At 38.2% G+C, this 15,376-nt stretch overlaps 1 pseudogene; it reads right to left on the bottom strand.

The window, feature by feature from the left end:
* Positions 1-782: 782 nt before the first annotated feature.
* LOC124292993 lies at positions 783-13,985 on the bottom strand (annotated as a pseudogene).
* Between the last annotated feature and the right edge of the window lie 1,391 nt (positions 13,986-15,376).

Raw genomic sequence — 15,376 nt, forward strand, 5'->3', positions numbered from 1 at the left:
TGTAGTATAGGACTCCATCGTAAACAACAAACTATTGAACATGGACCAAAGTTTATATCAATAAGTATTATTTAAATTCAAAATGCCAAAACGTATTCTAGTCAAAATATAGATATTATGTACTCGTCTTATGATATACAAATATAATATCAAAATGTTAAACCGATAAGTGATATAGTGAAAATATAGATATATATACTCGTTTTAGAATATACAAATATAATATCAAAATGTTAAACCAATAAGTAATATATAAGAAATTTAAATACACGTTATAGTTTTATAATAATAATAAATACATATATTATTATTCAGATTTTACAAATTTATTGAAAATTCGGTAAACTAAATTTAATATTATGTCGTATTACATTGTGATATGCCTCGGTTTCACGGACGCGAACCAAGCAAGAACTACCCATCCCTTTGCCCAGGGTACCGCTATCCTTAGACGGCTAGCAGGCCCATACACCCGTATACTTGAGTATGGCCTACGCGCCGCGTCAGCCAAGTCAGGGGTACGGAATTTGCCAGAAACAAAAACATAAAACCACCCCTGACTTGTGCCACCTCCACTGCGATACGTAAGCATATCTTGGGAATATAACGAACGGCCGGACCCAAAAGTCCCAGTGTATTGACATTCATAGTAGTCTGCGCTCCGCTCAGCAAAATCTCAAAATTAAATCAATCGATGAAGAGTAACTTGTTCCCCCGTACCAATATTATGCCTCTCATGGTCTACATCCACCGTAACAACATTATATCTTTCATAATCTAAATCATGCATGTATTAACCGATCTTGAATACGGCGAGCAAGTGCAAGAGGCGGAAGATTATTGTCGTCATCATCATCCATGTTCGCCATGTTAGGTATATTTATTACATATTCATTTGGATCCTCATACATATCTGGTTGTAGCCCAAAATCAATACGCATATTGTGTAATACTGCGCAGGCATTAACAATTTTTCCAGCCATTCCAGGCTCATATTGCAAAACTCTATTTAGAAAGACACCTCCACGTACTTCTAAGCGCTCCAAACAATCGTTCAATACAGTTTCTTGCACTACACAACGATTGATTATAATTGAAACGTTGGGTTTCTTCTCGTTCATTAGGTAATGGAGTCAGGCGTGGTTCCAAGGGGTAACCCTGGTCACCTGATAAAATATTCAACATTATGAGTAATTTATTTATCAATGAATCACCATGTTAAAAACTACTATTCATAAATGTTACAAGTTTCAAGTTACAACTTACCAATAAGAAACGTTCTTTCTCCTCGATTATATTCACGCTCCATTATGCGTCGTACAGAGGATGTATTCCATATGTATGTATCATTTCTTGCCGCAGGATAACGTGCATTGATGTTTAATATCGTTAAATTAGGATCACATATCTGCATGGAAAACGTTTTCATTATCCATAGTTGTGTGTTTTATTACACTCGTATTTGCTACGTATCTACGTGATAACGGTTAAAAATTGTACCGCTTGCACATTGAGTGAGTGATATCCATGGTGATTAACATATGCCACCTGATGTTCTCTAGGCCCAAACAATGCGACATGAGTGCAATCAATTGCTCCAATAGCTCCTTGAAATGGTTGACGTGCGGTGACAAATTGAGATGCTGCTCGTTGCCGGTCTTCCGGAGTCATGGGAAATTGTACCCATGGCTTTAGTAATCGTTCATTAATAGCATTTGTGACATCACGAATGCACCGGCTCACTGATGACTGACTTAATGAGATATCGCACTGGTCTCCTACTGGACGTTGATAATAACCGGTAGCATAAGATCTCACAGCTGTTAATACCTGTCACGTGAATATACTAAGTATAGTTCACAATAAAATGCAAATGGGTAATTGGCATGCAAACATAATACTCGTGTTTGGACTAAGAGTCCACTGTCCCTCACACGTTGTAAACTAGGCTGTAGAGTGTCAATCAGGTCTGCTGCAAGTTGTGGGTTTATGCGGTATAATTCAATAAACTCTTCATTTGTTAAATCAAATGAGTCTTGCTCTCTTCGCATCAACTTGCGTTCTAATGTTTGTTCTAAACGCCTGACTCTACAATCTAAATTTAATACATCTATCGCAAGATGACCCTCTGCCATCCTGTAAAAATTTGAATGAATTAAAAATTTAAAACAACTTGTATTACACCTCATAATAAGTTTACACGGATGACGCGTAAACATCGGAATGCTTTATAAACAAACATAACCTATCAGTTATCAGATTTCATTGAATCAATCATTTGACTTGAATGATAAAAACATATATAATACAGAAAACTTGGCACTTACCTCAACTATAGCCACTATACTTCAGTATTAATAACCGAATAAATTAATTCACAATGGCATAGAACGTTCTTGTAACTCCGTATAATGGCTTTTAACTCTTTTTCTTTAACCAAAGGCGCCTATTGCGCGTAGCTTATGTAGGTAGTACTATGAAACACAACATTCAAGCCTAAACGAGCGTTCTTCAGTCCTCGTTAAGCTAAGCAACATTCGTCGATAGTTAGCGACGCGGCCGTCCAACAAACATCGACATCACGGCTGTAGAGAATCACTCCAAACGAAAAACGTCGATAGCATTGGTTAACGATAGCGATAATTATCGATAGCGAGTTACAGAATCCGGCTACAGATCTTCTCCCGCACCATAAGCGCGCGTCACACGCTCCTAGCCTCTTTCGCCACCCCCTCTCCCTGCCCAGAGACGCTTTTACAATTCATCCTTCTCACCTTCCAATTACTCCTTCTGCCCCCCCCTCGCCGTCACCTCCGCTGGTAGTTTCCTATAACAGCTCCGCAGACGAGCTACAGCAAACCCTGCAGCAACAAAACACAAAACTGACACTTACTGTGACAGGAATTCCCGTCCTCGCGCCTTCGTCCCTAGTTCACAAGTTTACCTACTCAATGAGACCGAAACGAAACTCGGAGACAATTACAAAGGGCTGTACTAGATGAAACGTACCATAAACCATATCAGTGCTGAAATATATCTCCCGAATAACAAGACAAAAGTAGTCCACATGAATAAACTTAATACAGCACGCTGACGTTACTATAAATCAACCCCGACTCTCGTTTCTGAAATCTCCCCCCCACCATCCCGCGCCACGCACATTCTACTTCCAAAATATTATGTCATGACACCACTACATCATGAACAACCAAACGTCGATAATGAAGTTATCAACAGCTCCACAATTAATTGGCTGACCGGATCTTAATCAGACCTTATTTTCATAACGTATTATTACAGGTCCTTCATAACTGTTAACGGCACTAATAACTCGGTACCATACTCCATGAAGCGAATAGAGCCAAATCCGGGTCTCTATTTCGAACAACTAAGAAACCTTCGGACCTTTAACAACGAATGGAGAATGATCAACTTTATCGACCTCGGTAACATATTCCAGGAATTCAATCGCATCTCCGAATATTTAGACATGATTCGTAATGAATGTACCGCAACATGGAACCATTGTAACACAGGCGACCATATACGCATGTTGACCCAGAGATTGAATCCGTCCAGGAAATACCAGACTAAAATAAAAAAATTGATAGGCCACCGCCTCAACAGCAAATCCCATGTGGAATTGGCTAAACTCGTAACACGTCACAAAAAAACGAGGTGCCATATACTTCATAGGCGCGATCGCAAAATCACTTTTCGGGACGCTGGACGCAGAAAACGGACAATGCCTAAACAATCAAATCGACAACTTGTATAATGACATAAAACACTTAGCGACACTACTTAACGAACAAACACACGTTGTACAGTCAACTTTCGGAATCTATAAAAATAAACTCGACAACATTATACAGCGTTGTTGTGACTAAGATGATGTACTCATAATACTTACGAACCAGGGAATTACTTCCAAAGCTCAAATATCAAATAACAAATTCGCAATAGCTCTCATTAACCGTTTAGTCGAGCTAGACGTATATATGAACAAGTTTGAAATTGATCTAAGTAACCTGGTTGAAGCCATCTTATTCGCACAAAATGGTATCATTCACCCAAAGGTCCTGTCCCCAGCACAGATCATATCTAGTCTTCAACACATTCAAAATTTGAAACCTCAACTCGAATTTCCGATACCTACGGACGCCCCCTACGCTGGAAGAACTGAATAGCATATCGAGCTTAGACATCGTTTACATCAAACCACGTCTGATTCACGTCATAACTATCCCATTATTAAATAACGACGCTTTTAACCTTCCTCACCTACTTTCAATACCTGCAAAACAAAAATACGACTCGACAGATAATAATTCGCGTTCATACAGCCCGCAAGCGATTACGTAGCGATAGCCTTCAATCGCACATCGTACTTCCAATTATCGGAACTCAGTTTTTCAAAGTGCATCCCAACTGAAAACATCTACATGTGAGAACTAAACCAACCTCTGTTCCATATCGGAAACCATAAACTTTGCGAAGTAGATCTATTCTTGAATCCTTGGCAATTAGCAACCACAAACTGCGACATGAGACTGGCATCATTCACTGGCACGTACTGGACTGCATTGCCTAACTCGAATTCATGAATCTATTCTGCTTCCAAAACAGCAACGCTACATAACTTATATCCCAGCGACTTCACGTACCGTGTTTCGATTTCAGGTGCTGGCACCATACATCTTAATAACACGTGTACTGGACATACTAGAGAGACGACCCTGACTACTAGCAGACGTTTCTAATCAATTGAATCCAACTCATATATTCCTGACTTTCATCTTGATCTGCAAGCAATCTACAAAAATCTCAATTCAAACCCTTCGACTAATCTATCAATGGTATCTATCTCTCCATTAAGGAAACCCTCGTTTGTTAACATCCATGACTAAGCCGTCACTGGTATAACTTTACGCGAGATAGAGAGACAAAGCACTGACATCAGTACTTGCTATCGCGCGCGTCAAGGTACTTACCTTCTCACAAACAACCTTACCTACGCCCGTATATCCCTCATCGCTTTTGCCCCCATATACTCAATCTTAAAATTTTTGCTGTTCTCCAATATCCTGAAATTGTGTGCCGCATATGCCACCGAAATTCGAAACCCAAACAATCGCGGCCCCACCATTTGACCGGATCTGCTGTACCCACTATCTCACATCCTTACATGTTTCCTGAAAACATTGAGCATACCCAACAGTCCCAAAAATCAAAGCGCCCCTCCCAATCCCCGGCCAGGCTAGCGCTATCAGCTAATGACGACCTTGCACGCTCTCCGTGGTTAGATTACGGGATGCTTGACCGACTTTAACATCTCGCCACCATGGCTCCTGTATCGCAGTTAATGTCATATACCGCGTTATCGTTTCTACCCAATCTCCGGCTCTCACACGACAATAATTGCTATATGTTTACGCTTGTCTGCTATTTACAAATCTACATTACTGTATACTTAGAACGTAAGCCAACTCCGACTATAACTACATCAAATGGAATAAATCCTACACTGCCTACAAAACCCCTTGAATTCTTTCAATACTTTTAAGAAGTATTGTAAACTAGAAATAAGTATACTAACCCGCTTAAGCCCGCAATAACCCTAGGCGCTTATCATAAAATCATTCGATGTACCATCATAATATGTACTACCTTCTGTACCGAATATCCATCTTCATAACAATGATAACATGACAAATCAACCAATCTGTACCTAGTTTAAGCTCATGTTCAATAAATATTTCAATTACCTTCCTTTAGTATAAGCCCAATTTGTAAACACACATGTTATAATTCTCAAATGTCTAATTCGTGAAGGTAAATATTTCGATTGATCTTTAAGTTCAATTCACAAGTAACCACATACTTATGGGAACACATATATTGTTATATCTAGGTATCGTTCAATATCCAACGTTTTAAACTAAACCACTATGAACATATTCACCTTGTAATCATACATTCTCAAAATATTGTATTCACAACTTTCGCATATGCATACCATGTACCATCTTAATCATTTATAATAATACGACACACACACAATCGAAGCTTCACTCACTCATCATAACGCAAACAGATTACAAAGTTATGTACAACAGATTATAACCAGCGACTTCAATCGTTTCCGGCTATTCGATCCCCGACTTCTTCTAATTCTAAACATTCGCTCGCTCTCCATCATCAATGTTTCCTTCAAGGGGAGGGGCAGGGGGGGGGGAGGTGTTACGTCCGGCATATCACCACACGTCCCCCTCATCCCTATCATTTCATTTCTATCCTCCTATTTCCATTCTGGCTCACTCCACTCGCTTTTTGCCGACTCTGCTATTTCTATTACCCACCATTTTGCACACTTTACGTCTAATCCTCTTTACCTCAGGCATTCCGATTCCAAAGTTCGACACGAACAAGTTTTTCTTTCCAACACTTAACAATCTTAAGTGTAAGTTTACTCATCAATTGTTAACTACATACTCCACTCAAAACTACTCCGCGAATTATCCAACCAAATATACAGTTCATACCTCAAACACTCAAACGGTATTTAACCCTATCCCAAGTTCCGGTTGTCTCCGGACGTAAAGGTTTAGACGTAAGGTGTGCAAAATGGTGGGGACTAGAAGTAGCAGAGTCGGCAAAAAGTGAGTAGCATGAGCCAGAATGTGAATATGAGGATAGGAATAAAATGATAAGGATACTACAAGGATCGTGGGAGAGTGGCAACATAAGGGAGACGTGTGGTGACACGCCGGACGTAACAGTGTTACGAGAAATAAGGCTAGTAGAAGAAATTTGTTTTTTTTTATTAAAAAAAAAATAATAGAAATAAAAAAAATACCACCCTGAAAAAATTTGAGGATTTACAGAAAATGTCAAAGTTTATTATGATAAAAAGAAAAAAAAATCAAAATTGGTTATCATCGAGAAATTTTCGATCTTTTCCAAAAATCCAAAAACAACGATGAAGATAGGTTTCAATAATTCTTTTGTAGTTTTTTCAAAAAGCGCATTGTAAGACAGAAATTGTTTCAGAAAAAACGTTCCGATAAGTCAAATTTTGGAAAAGTTATAACTATTCCAAAAAAGCTATTATTTCAACAATTCATGACTTTTTTTGGCGTCGTAAAAATATTTGAAAAAATTCTGAGCAACCTATTTCATAAGGTAGAAATGGAACAAAAAACTTTCAGCCAAATCGAAAGGGGTCGGGTTCAAAAGTGGTCGATTTGGCGTGGAATGCCCCATACATATTATATACATCACTGTACAATGTCGAATTGTACCACATACGCTACGATGCAGTAAATATAAAGCCAAAGCACATCTCATAACTTGAGGTCCAGTTTATTTACATGGCCTACAGCCCCACGGAAGCGTGTAGGTCGTGTCGTGGAATACGATCCGCTTGTCGTCATTCCATCTCACAAGGAAACTGCCTGAGGTGTCCCACTCCCGATTTCGACCATTTGACGATATGTTGTTCTTCATCGAAATCTAAGCGACACATTTTTTTTTTTTATCGGCGGAAAAACGGTTTAAAGCGGTGAAATCAGCCGCCAAAGTTGGGCATCCTCAGTGGTTGTTTCATAGTTTCGCATACTTCCGGTTGCGATATTTGAATGAAACCAATTAGAGAATAATTCTTATGATCAATAATGAAAAATGCATTTTGGCCGGTTACGACAGGGTTGAATAGTCGAAAATAATAGAGGTTGAAAGTTGAAAAATTTTTATAACTAAAAAACTATCATGCGGATTTTAATGAAATTGATTGCATTTGAAGCAGCAGTAAAGTAAAGGATACATGTTTTTGCGTTCTCCATTAGAACCGCACTATTCTGCTTCAATTCATCTTATCTAACATTACAAAGCTTTTTCTAAGCTACAATTTAGGAGCTTCTTCATTGCAATAAATTTCGGTTACATTTATAACAAAAACCACTCCCACAAATTGCAAAACGGTTTCTGGAATAGTTTCTCATACGATCGTGAAATCTTCCGGAGCTCGGTATTTCAGTAGTTTGTGAGGTTACTGGAATCGATTCCGAGCTCACAATTTTGGAATCAACATGGCTAATGATGGAAACACTTAGGACTTTCATTATTATTTTTTCCAAAACATCAAAAGAAATCGGAAAGTTAACATGGAATGGCTTGTATACCATTGAAGAAATGAAAGTTATTGTGTGACGCAGAAGCACCAAAACAATTAGATTTTGTTTCGGCGAAGTTCTAATTTTATCTGCCTATTGCGACGTATTATGCGAGACATATGATAAAAATAAATCAGTTGTTCTGGTTGACTGGCCAGACAATAAATGCAGTCGTTATGTGCAGCCGAGCATCAATTGATATTATTGATTCTGACCTTGCAATTTTGGAATCATCACATAGTAGATGGCACAGAATTATATAAATATGATATTGTTAGATTTATGAAATAAATACAACGAATGAGGGAAATCGGGATCTATTTTATTTTATAAATCCAAACACGTCAGTGTTGCTCTAAGTCTATAGTCTAATAATTTTTTTCTTTTTCCCGTCTGATTTCTTCGCTATCCGTCCACCGTCAAGTGCACATTATTGTACACCGATGAATAAAAATCTCGACTTACTACGAACCCTACAATGTATTGAATGACAACAATAATTGGTTATTCTTCGGCAAATTATTTCTGTATACGGAGTAATATGCATTGCATTACTCATTATAAGTACTGCAATAATGGTAATCGTCGAAAAAATGACAAAAACATAAGGACTTCTTGCACAAGGAATGACGAGTAATCGCAATATTATCGCATCCTGTAATTTCACAATGTGAGGAACAAGTTTCTCCGAACCCGAAGTCCACAGGATTTTCGAATCTTTCTGGCTTCACTTTGGTGTAACTACTTTTGAACCAAAAATACTTGAAAAGGTTGACATATCATGGACATGATAATTAATTGTGAGTCAGGGATTGCAATTCAATAATGTTATGTCTCAGATGTAAATTTAGATCATAATTCATCAATAAAACACTGTAAGAGCAAAGTCTGATAAAATTTTTCCACACCCTACAACCATGAACGTCAAGGGGTTGGGTCTTTCCGGTTGTTCCTTTGAGGATAGTTTGCAATAAAACGTCTCTACTTGGAGGTGTTGCCTCACGTACAGCTACAGGGCAGTGGCCACTCCATGAATCAATCAATAGTGCACTTTTTGAACCAACGTTGGGGAAAAAAACATGTAGCAACCAAGTTTTAAAATGTTCTGAAAATATAATAATATGATATTTACTACTGTACACACTACTTTTCCATTTCCATAAAGGAATAATCATGGAATTTATAACACGTTTATACCTGAAGTAAATTTACCGGACTTCGATACTTCTATGTACATATTATCTGATCCAAACAATGTCTGTTGCACAATTGGACCGAACATACCACTTGGTTCTTTTAGAACCAAATAAAGTAGGAAAAGAAGTATTCCTTCAGCTGATATAGTTGGCCGAATTGTGTAACTGTGTGTAGTAAAAGCAACTGACTGCACTAGACATTCCACCTTCTTTTCTTCTTCGACTGCTAAAGTTCTCCCAGAATGCATTTCTAATTCGAATCCACTTTCATCTGAATTATACACATTCGATAAACCGTATATTTTTAAATTTTGCTTCACACCTGGTAGAAATTGTTCAGCTTGTTCTCTCAAACTTTCGGCATTTTCAATTGTTTTTTTTTTTTTTGGTAATAAATTTATTAATTTTCCTCGATACAATATGAAGGGCAATTTTGAATAAATTCGCCCAATGTTCAGATGCTTCAAACCAAAAATCTTCATGGCTTATTTCTTTCTGGGCTTGTAGCGCCCACCTTCGTAAATCACTATCGTGCACTGGTAATCTATCATCAACAGCGAATTTGAAGTTCTGCCATGTGTAGTCACAAACTTTAGCAATTTTCGGCTTTCATGTTTCGCCCTTATTTAAATAATGAGCCCAGCGGCGTAATTGGCGAACATATTTCACTTTTTTGAACTTCTGGCGGACACTTTCAATGTTCAAATTTTTTTTCCAGATCTCCAATAATCAACTGCTCTTGACTTGTATTCGTATGACATGTTCTTGTCATTGCTGGTGCATGCGTCTGGAGGCGATTTTGGTTCATAAATTGCAGATGACCATTCTTCATCCGCTACTATTTCCATTTTGAAATTTTTATAGTGTTCTGCAAAGTACAGGCAACTTTCTTTCCCCATATCAACGCCAGTGTATTCATCCATTGCATTTAATAATATGCTTTCAAAATGATGTTTCAACTGTATTTCCTCATCACTTACGAGCGTTTGATCAATATTGAAATGTTGTCACAAGTAACTGTATAACGAATAAATATTTGTTTCTTGGATATAGAGGTCAATGAAAATGATGTCAATTTGTTAACCGCAACAGGCAGATAAAATTAGAACTTCGCCGAAACAAAATGTAATTCTTTTGGTGCTTCTGCGTCACAAGATAACTTTGATTTCTTCAGTGGTATACATGCCATTCCATGTTAAATTTCTGATTTTTTTTAATGTTTTGGAAAAAAATAATAACCAAAGCCCTAAGCGTTTACAGCATCAGCCATGTTGATTCCAAAATTGTAAGCTCGGAATCGATTCCAGTAACCTCACAAACTACTAAAATATCGGGCTCCGGGAGATTTCACGATCGTATGAGAAACTATGCCAGAAACCGTTAGGCAATTTGTGGGAGTGGTTTTTGTTATAAATGCAACCGAAATTTATTGAGACGAAGAAGCTGCTACATTGTTGCTTAGAAAGAGCTTTGTATAGTTAAATATGACGAATTCGGCTGCACGTGTATAAGGGTAGTTCACCCCCTAAGTGACGTTATTTCGGAAAACGCAAAAATACGTGTCCCCTACTTTTGTCTGCCGTTTCAAATGCAAATAATTTTATCAAAATCCGAAAAACATTTTTTTAGTTATAAAATTTTTTAACTTTCAACCCCTTTAATTTTCGACTACTGAACTCTGTCGTAACCGCCCTAAATGCATTTTTCATCATTCGTCATAGGAATTATTCTCCATTTGGTTTCATTTGAATATCGCAACTGGAAGTATGCGAAACTATGAAACAACCACTGAGAATGCCCAACTTTGGGGGCTGATTTTACTCCTTTAAACCGTTTTTCCGCCGATAAAAAAAAAAATACGTGTGGCTTGGATTTCGATGAAGAATGACATATCCTCGAATGGTCGAAATCGTTGGGGGGGGGGGGGGGGGGGAGACCTTAGGCAGTTTCCTTGTCAGTGTTAGCTTCTTCTGTTCCACAGTATAAACTTCATGCTTCTGACTTAATACCCAATTCTGATGTTTTATTACATTTTTATGTTGTAAAGCACATTCCTTATAATCGTTAAAAGTTATTGTTTTTAATGCTTTCACACCCTTGACCCGTTTTGAATCTTTCTTATCTCCTAACACTCGAAATAAATATAATTTAGCTCCTAATCCAACGAATTCTAACATCATCTTTCCATTATTCTCGTCTTTCATTAGGCCGAGGACTTTTTTTATTTCCTAAAGGCATTCCATAGACGTTACCATGTAGGCAAGGGTACGGGACACGTGTCGAATTTGTACAAGTCCTTCTTTCATACACTAGTATATGTGAGGGACAGTGAATTGATAGATTAAACTAGCTGTAACAGTGTACATCAATTTTGCATAGTTTCCGAATTTCGTTATAACATAATTATAGTGGAAATCGTAAACGCAGGTTTTCGAAAGATCTAGAATGGAGAAGCCTGCATACAATGGCTTATTTAATTCGACTATCGTTTTACTTGATTCAACTATTATCATATTATCCTCCAAAATCATGCAGCTATGGAAATTTGGTTTGGCAACAGCAACACTAGCACTGTATCTTTCATCCTATTTCGTTATCAGCCTGAAATCCTTGTACTTCCCAACATTTTCCATCGTTTCATTGGAAAGTGCGGGATTCATTGGCTTATAAAAGTTTTTTTCGAATTCATTAATGAATTTTTTCCGTAAATCGGTATTCAAGTATACATAATTTTTGATTCATGGTGTTTGCTGGAATTTCAGAACCTTGTGAATCTTAACTGACCCTAAGCCCGATTGCAAACATTGTTTGAAAACGCGATAATGAACAACATCGTTTTGTTTGGAAAGTAGCTTGGTGGTCAATTTCCACTGTTTACTATTTGATGGATCAAACGAATTTACCTCAACTAAAGTTCGATCTAAATTATATGCTGGTCTCGTTCCAGAGGATGACAAAACGTAGTATCTCTAGTTCCACTGCGAGGCCGCGACGTGTACAGAGTAAAAAGACAGAATACCCTGCTTCTCTATCTGGTTACGTCTATGCTTCATACTTTTTGTAGTTTAAAATAATAGAATTATAAAATAAGGAAATAACAGTTCGTTACTTAATATTTCCTTGAGGTGTGGTGCAGTTTTAAGTAGAGCTTTGGGGTGGGTTGTAATCCTCTCGAAAGAGACCAGCATATAAATTGGATCGAACTTCACTTGAGGTATGTTCGTTTGATCTATCAAATATATCTGGTCTCGTTCTCGGGATTACAAAACGTAGATGTTAAGAGTTCCCTTTTGTTTCATAATTTTTTGAAATACAATCTGAAAATACACTTTTTTTTACATATATCTCTTTGTATTTCTATATACACATATGTAGACAGTAGAGACAATACATGAGATACAGCTGATAGGTTTTGAGTCGCGACACGGGCAAGCGGCGAGATTTGACGCAGAGACAGCAAGTAAACATTGCACGCAAGTATGCGTCCATGCGTGAGGCCGATTTTGAGTTTTGTGATACACACATTTAACTAATTCGATACTTTGCCGAAACACTTTGATTATTACTAATACACTAATAGTAATAGTTTGTCATTAATGAATGAAGATTTTTATAAGAACACGGCCTCCGCAAAAGCTTTTCCGGTTTCTTTGAAGGGTCGGTTATAAAATCTTGCAAATACTTGCGAGGATTTCGACCAACCAGCTGTTTCTTCAATTCCATCAATATCTACGTCCTTTCGTAAGGCGGACGAGGTCGACGCGTGCCTAGAACTATAGGCTATAAATTCCTCGTTTACCTTGCTCTGCGTTAGAACAGTTCTTATCCACTGTCTAATTTTTTACGTAGAGGCCTTTTTGTACGGTTTCTTATGAGTGATTGATAACTCGTCACAGTCTTTTCTCAAGTCTTTGGTTACTTTCAAATATATCCCTGTTGTACTGACTGTACAGAGATGATGTTTTTCTGAGAAGGGAAGTTTCAGAACCGGTTATTTAACTCCTGCTCTGGACGTCTTTATAAGGTCCATAATCTCTTCCTCCAGGCTATCAAATAGTCTTTTAATATTTCTGATTTTGATGAGCGAAAGCGTCTAGAGTCTGTGAGCCGTGCCTAGAGCCAATAAGGTAACTAGCTTACCAGTCAGTTCAGATAGTGTCAATGTTTTAAGTTGGTATAACTTAGATAGGTAATCTAAAACTATAGTCGGGTCCCACGTTCTATTGTATCTAGGTTTCAACGGACGGCATTTGCATACCTCTCTGAAGAATCTGTTCAGGATTATACTTGATGAAAAATTTTCTTTCAGTATCAGAGATATTGCTGCTCTCATAGAATTCAAGGAAACCGTAAGATGCTCCTATCTGAAATTTGTCCGAAAGAAATTCCAACAAATCTGTTTCCTTGAATGATAAGGATCGATCTTCTTTGTTTTACAATATTGCCAACAGCTCTCAATTGGGCTTGAGTATTGCCTTACAGTTGCTTCGGATAAGGAAGCCATCAGTGTTTCTGTTGCAGGAATCGAGATTTTCCTCTTTGTAAATGCTGTCCTGATAACTTGCCGGCAATCAATGATAGTTTGTTGGCCAGAGGAAGTTGGATTGATCTGCATGGCGATAATAATAAGTACCTGGACGGTTGTAATATTAATGTTTCTTCCAAAAGGAGGGAGTAGAACCTGGGGAACCAAAGCTCTGGGGTCCAAAATGGTGCAACCACAATACCTCAGGCTTTATCAGTTATTATTTTTTGCATGACTCTTGGTATAAGAGAGAACGGAGGGAATGCGTAGAAAGGATATGTAGACCAGTTTAATGTAAACGCGTCAATGAAAGATCTTTCACGATCTTTGAACCATGAGCAAAAAAACGTTACATTTAGTATTAACCCTAGAAGCGAAGAGGTCTATCTCTGACAATCCAAAACGTTTAATAATTTGTTCAAAGGCTGTCTCTGTGAGTGCCCATTCAGTGTCTATATTACTGAGCCTTGATTCCCTGTCCGCCTTGACGTTCTCCTTTAGAGGGATGTATGATGTGAATATTCGAAGATTCCGCAGTTCCCACCATTGCCAGATCGTTTTTGCAAGATTATTCAGACGCGGATATTCAATTCCACCCTTACGATTCACCTAGGAGATTGCCGTCGTATTGTCTACCCTCAGGAGAACGTCGCAGCTATTGAGGTCAAGAGCGAATGTTTTTAAGGCTAAAAAGATGACGAGCAATACCAGATAATTGATATGACACGCTTTGTCCTCAGCTGACCACAGTCAATGGCTCCCTTCTGCATTAAAGAAAGTACCCCATCCCGACTGCGGTGCATCTGAGTAGATACGAATAATATTGAAAAGAGTGAAAGCGTGTAGAGTGGCGTGGTCGAGGCGGCCATTACAGCGTGCGAACAAGGCACGAAGGACGAGTCACAGTAAAAGTCACGGGCATCGTGAGAGTGAGTGCAGTGATAAATACGTCGGAAAATTTTGTGGAATTGTGTGGGTGTGGGCGAGGATTTATTATTCCGCTGGTTGGATTTATTGCGTGCTTGAGTTTTTTTTTTATTCTATCAAAAACAAAAGGATGCCGGACGATGGTTTGATGAACTCGGCGAAGCAGTTTGTTAAAACCGTTAGTATGAGTTTTGCGGGTGTACATGAATGAGAGAGAGAGAGAGAGAATATATCTTTTGCGTATCTAGCCGCAAGGCCAAGGCGTGGCATCTTGTTATCGAGGAAAAGCAGATAGTAGTCTTCGAATGTTCCAGAGCGATAGACGTATTCTTATACGAGTTATTCTTTTATCAACTTTAAAATAAAATTCATCTTCAATATTCAGTATATATATATTTCCAACGGTGGAAATTCCAAGTTACCGCATTATTTTATGCATACGGGATTTCAGACGTGGTAACCGGCGAGAAAGTAAAACCAACGCAGTTTGGTCAGGAAGTGCTCGCAAAAGCATGGGTAAAGGATGACGCGCGCGCAAAAGTTGTGATTTCGAC

Source organism: Neodiprion lecontei, chromosome 2, assembly GCF_021901455.1.
Source record: "Neodiprion lecontei isolate iyNeoLeco1 chromosome 2, iyNeoLeco1.1, whole genome shotgun sequence".
NCBI lineage: Eukaryota > Metazoa > Arthropoda > Insecta > Hymenoptera > Diprionidae > Neodiprion > Neodiprion lecontei.